Below are 6,132 nucleotides of genomic sequence, written 5' to 3'. Positions count from 1 at the left end.
TCCAAGATTTTCTTTCTTAATCAAAACAGAATTTTTCGCCCAACCCTACCTATTTGAGCCTGAATACATCTCTCATTAGCGCACGTCGCAGAGATGTACGGAAGCAAACATTTGTAGTTAAAAAGTATATAAGTATTGTTTTGTTTCTAAAAATAATCAGTCGTTTGGGTTCAGAAGAAATTGTGTGGATTATTTTGATGCACCCTAAATATGCATTTTGGGCCGTCAAAAAATGGAGTACATTCACTTGCACTGTTTAAAGGAGGAGGCCTGAAATGAAATCCTAAAAATCTTAAATTCTGTTTTGATGAAGAAAAAAACTTTGGATGGCCTGAGGGTGAGTAAATTATCAGCAAATTTTCATTTTTGGGTGAACTATTCCTTTAAGTGTGTATACTGTTGAATTATATGCCATATTGATGGCATTATAATGGGTGGAACAAAACAAAACAGAGTCCTAGTTTGTAGTGATTCAGTCTCTGCCCTGTACAGCCCTGTACATCAGGTATGACCAGTAATCGTCAGGATTTAATCTACAAAATAATACCATTACACACAAGAATAAGGAAACAATGTACTGAGATCATATTCATTTGGATTCCCGCTCATACAGGCATTATGGGTAATGAAAGAGTGGACAAACTAGCCAAACAAGCTGTTAAAAAAGAAAACATAGACACAAATATTAGTATCTCAAAATCATAAGGAAAGAGCATTGTATGGAGAGAAATCGTTAAAGAATGGCAGCAGCAGTGGGATCAGGAGATAAAAGGAAGACATTTATATTCCATTCAAAATAGAGTTGATATTGTGAAAAGTAGGGGTGGAAACAGAAAAGAGGAAACAATCAAGACTAGGTTAAGAATAGGACACAGTAATCTGAATAGTACACTTCACATTATAGGAACATATCCAACCGGCATTTGTGATCATTGTCAGGTATCAGAACTGTAGAGCATATGCTTGTCAATTGCAGGAAATATGAAGCAGAAAGAAATGGAAAGATTTGGAATATCAGGAACAGAAGTAAAGAGTATACTGGAGTGTGGTGGGAATGGACAAGGTAGAAAATGCTTGAACAGCTTCCTAATAAGAACAGGATTGATGGGGAGAAATGACATACTGGACAATTTAAGAGTTAGATAACTCCAGAAGATGGCAGTAGTGCAACATTAAGGATGCAAGCTGCCGGTAAAACCCAAAGAAGAAGAAGAAGACGAAGAAGAAGAAGAAGAAGAAGAAGATCGGGTTTTGACTGTTTGGAATGGAGAAGATGTTCCAATACGTAAGTATAACTGTTTATATACACTATATTGCCAAAAGTATTCGCTCACCCATCCAAATAATTGAATTCAGGTGTTCCAATCACTTCCATTGCCACAGGTGTATAAAATGAAGCACCTAGGCATGCAGACTGCTTCTACAAACATTTGTGAAAGAATGGGCCACTCTCAGGACCTCAGTGTATTCCAGCATGGTACTGTGATAGGATGCCACCTGTGCAACAAGTCCAGTGGTGATATTTCCTAAATATTCCACAGTCAACTGTCAGTGGTATTATAACAAAGTGGAAGCGATTGGGAATGACAGCAACTCAGTCACGAAGTGGTAGGCCACGTAAAATGACAGAATGGGGTCAGCGGATGCTGAGGCGCATAGTGCGCAGGGGTCGCCAACTTTCTGCAGAGTCAATCGCTACAGACCTCCAAAGTTCATGTGGCCTTCAGATTAGCTCAAGAACAGTGCGTAGAGAGCTTCATGGAATGGGTTTCCATGGCCGAGCAGCTGCATCCAAGCCATACATCAAGTGCAATGCAAAGCGTCGGATGCAGTGGTGTAAAGCACGCCGCCACTGGACTCTAGAGCAGTGGAGACGCGTTCTCTGGAGTGACGAATCACGCTTCTCCATCTGGCAATCTGATGGACGAGTCTGGGTTTGGCGGTTGCCAGGAGAACGGTACTTGTCTGACTGCATTGTGCCAACTGTGAAGTTTGGTGGAGGGGGATTATGGTGTGGGGTTGTTATTCAGGAGCTGGGCTTGGCCCCTTAGTTCCAGTGAAAGGAACTCTGAATGCTTCAGCATACCAAGAGATTTTGGACAATTCCATGCTCCCAACTTTGTGGGAACAGTTTGGGGATGGCCCCTTCCTGTTCCAACATGACTGCGCACCAGTGCACAAAGCAAGGTCCATAAAGACATGGATGAGCGAGTTTGGTGTGGAAGAACTTGACTGGCCTGCACAGAGTCCTGACCTCAACCTGATAGAGCGGGATAGATTTGGGATGAATTAGAGCGAAGACTGCGAGCCAGGCCTTCTCGTCCAACATCAGTGTCTGACCTCACAAGTGCGCTTCTGGAAGAATGGTCAAAAATTCCCATAAACACACTCCTAAACCTTGTGGAAAGCCTTCCCAGAAGAGCTGAAGCTGTTATAGCTGCAAAGGGTGGGCCGACGTCACATTAAACCCTATGGATTAAGAATGGGATGTCACTTAAGTTCATATGCGTCTAAAGGCAGATGAGTGAATACTTTTGGCAATATAGTGTATTTAAGTGGATATATGGAAATAAAGAAATAAACATTTAACATGAATACTTGTCTTGTTCATTTCCTTAACATAATACACAACGAAATACATGAATCAACCATAACAAAATATATAAATCATTAAACATTAAACCAATGAACACTGACAAGATGGTGACAGGAACAATATTAAACAATACACATGAGCAGTGGTACAAACATATCTGCGTTAACTGGTGTTATTTTGCGCAAAACAGATGATGTATGTTTGGTGTTACAACAGGAAGTGTATGTATGTTGATGTATGTTCACTGTCTGGTGTCATAATAAGAGTCCTTTCATAATAAAATTCTCTAGTCACAGGGTCTCACTGTGACATGTTGTTTCTGGTTGTCACTATTATTGTGATCTGTATGTCAGATAATGGGGTCCACGTAAGTTACAGGGTTGATAAGGAAATATGCTCCAATTGTACATGATTTCAAAATAAAACAAACCAATATTGTCATGACCATACAAATTTATTTGAATTGTCAGTTTGTTATGGTGTCCGCATGGGAATGTTGGAGCCCAGGGTTGTCGCCTATATTGCCTGTAGAACAGGTCGGCCCTGTAGTGGTGGAGATTTTGATTCAATTCGGTGACTCGATTCTTCTGAGTCTGAGATCTGCACGGATAGTTGACACTCGATTAACCGTACAACAGGGCACTATTCGAATATCAAAATAACTATTTGGTTATTCAACACGTGGGGAAGATATGCTGTGCATTTTATTTGCTGCTATTTTGAGTAGTGTTTGAGGAAATCACATTACAAGAAACATTCTTTATTCCCACGTCACGACTCCAGACGAAAAGCCGATTAACTGTTCATGAAACCTCACGGTTAACCGAATGGTTAAAAATGGAAACCGTGCACATCCTTAATTGATTCGTTCACTGACCATATCTTAGTTATGCCTATGCGCCTGTAGAAGGTGCCAATGACCGTCTTTTAAAGGGAAAATTCACCCAAAAATGAAAATTCTCTCATGATTTACCCTTATGCCTTCCCAGATGTGTATGACTTTCTTTTCTGCAGAACACAAATTAAGATTTTTTTGAAGAATATTTCAGCTCAGTAGGTCCATACAATGCAAGTGAATGGGTGCCAAAAATGTTAAGCTCCAAAATCCACATGAGAGAGAGAGAGAGAGAGAGAGAGAGACAGAGAGAGAGAGAGAGAGATTTATTTTATCCCCTTGGGGAAACTGGTTTTGCAGTATACCCTTGACAGTTCTCAATACTCACACCACACATGACAAGGTTACAATAATAGAAAAATAAAAAAAATAAAAAAATAAACCTTAATATTTACTGCACATTTTTCAGCAAAGATATTACACTAGGGATAAAGGATTGCTTCATTCTATTTGTTTTAGCTATTGGGGTCAGATACCTTCTGCATGAAAGAAGTGGTACAATTTTTTTTCCCAGAGGGGCTGCTTAGGATCCCATAATATTTTAAGTGCTTTATTCATTGCTCTGTCTTTGTAGATGTTTCCAAGACATAAAACTTCTAAAATAGGTCCGTGGTGATCTTCATCGTTTTGCAGTAAGCTCACTATTGCTATATCGTTGGCAAATTGAATAAAACTGTTCTACACCACTGGTGCCTGACGAGGTGACAAACACCGCCACCATGATGTTTCCCCATAGTTGCAGTGTTGCGTCCATCCGAAAGATAGTAAATACATCGGGTTCTACCTCGCAGTTTGGAACACTTTCATCTAGCCAGGTCTCATTGATCACCAGTAGGCTAGCCGTACGATACTCATGCTGAAAGCGCAAGCTTCCGGTAAGCTCTTCCATTTTTCCTCGTAGTGATTGGGCATTTATCAATAATGAAGGTGGCATTTAAAGGGTTCTAATTTGTATTTGTTGGTGATAAAGTTTGTTATTGAGCTGATTTCATGATTTTCAATTCATGTACGTTGCCTTATGTAACCGGTGTAGTCTGCGTTGTGTTTTCTTTTTCTTTTTTATTTAATGATCAGACGGACATCAGATGATGGTCAACTCTTCTTTAATCTGATAAGACATAAGAGTATGTATATATGGTGTGAATTCACCCTTTTTCATTTCTGTAAGACGAATGTAAAGTGCAATGTAATTAGCATGTGCTTCCAGTTCACATCGGACAGAAAAGTAACCAAACTTGATGAAAATATGAAAATAATCAAATATACATGAAAAATAATGTCTCATATATGATTTAGATGACAGATTTAAGTACAAAAGTAATTTAAAAGAAAAAGATGTAACTGGATTAATCAGAGCTCATTAGAAACCCACCTCTCCCATGCAGAGACAGTGCAGAAAGGGAAGAGGAGGTGCACAGACAGGAAATCAAGACCAACATTGCATTCAGAAATTTAAAGGGGAAGGTGCACACACACAGACAGGCATATCAGGTACACGTTTGAACATTTTCTTTGTGTAATTCTACATATATGAACATAATACTTTCTATACCTGTTACACTTAGACTTAGCAAAAAGTCTCTTGGGTACTGAAGGCCACAGCCAGCAGTCAGTTCGCTACCAAATACTATAATGTTAAGTGCAATGAGTAGCAGCAGTCCAGTCCACCACCAGTATGATGCCATTCCGACTGAAGGTGTGCTTATATTAAAACAAAACATACAGAAATGAGGCTTCAAAAGCATTCACATGCACACTCGCACAGAATCACCAACGATACATCCATAAAGGGAGTGTAATGGTAGCCAGCTGGTAGGTAGCTGTGCAGTGTGTAAACCTCACTGTGTGTAAACCTTGCAGTGTGTTTAGACTCCTCGTTAGCATGCCCACCTCTTATGCCGGAGATGTTGGTTCAATCCCGCTCAGAGCAGGTCAAGCAGGACCAGTTACAGTGGTGCTGTGACCTGGATGGGAGTGAGGTTTAGTGGGGTGAATGTAACAGTAGCCAGCTGCTAGGTAGCAGTGCTGTGTGTAAACCTCACTACCCTGGCTTCAAGAGGCGCACAAGCAACTGACGCTAAGGGCTGTAACCTTTAGCCTCCTCGTTAGCGCACCCGCCTCCCATGCTGGAGATGCTGGTTCGAGTCCCGTACAGAGCGGGTAGAACATGAGCGTCACACCAGCCTGTAATATAAAGAAGCATAATGTAGTAATTTTGTATCACTAAAATAGCTGGAAGTGGCTGATACCGGAAGTGGTCCACATTCAAGGTTTGATAAGGGCGGCACCCTAGTTACACTGAAAAATAAGGTGGATAGAACAGTGAAATCACTAACAGAAACTTCAGTCTGCAATGGAGTCCATTATCTCAAAGGAGACAGGTGACGTGAGCACCACTGACACAGTCTTCACTCCTATTGGTCGTCGCTTCTCATTTGCATAAAGTTAAACTTTTCTCAACTTTGTCGTGTCACTCGCCGTGCCCACATCTAGGTCGTTGTCGCTCGTGTCGACGAAAGTCTACAGCTCTCATTGAAAATTAATGAGAACTTGTCACTGGAAGTCACTGCATATGTCTGTGGAGCTTTACTTTCCACCAGTATCAAGTGCCATCTACAGGAGAAACATTTGAAAAGCATTT

This window comes from Myxocyprinus asiaticus, chromosome 8 (genome assembly GCF_019703515.2).
Source record: "Myxocyprinus asiaticus isolate MX2 ecotype Aquarium Trade chromosome 8, UBuf_Myxa_2, whole genome shotgun sequence".
NCBI lineage: Eukaryota > Metazoa > Chordata > Actinopteri > Cypriniformes > Catostomidae > Myxocyprinus > Myxocyprinus asiaticus.
Note: the sequence above shows the minus strand (reverse complement) of the source record.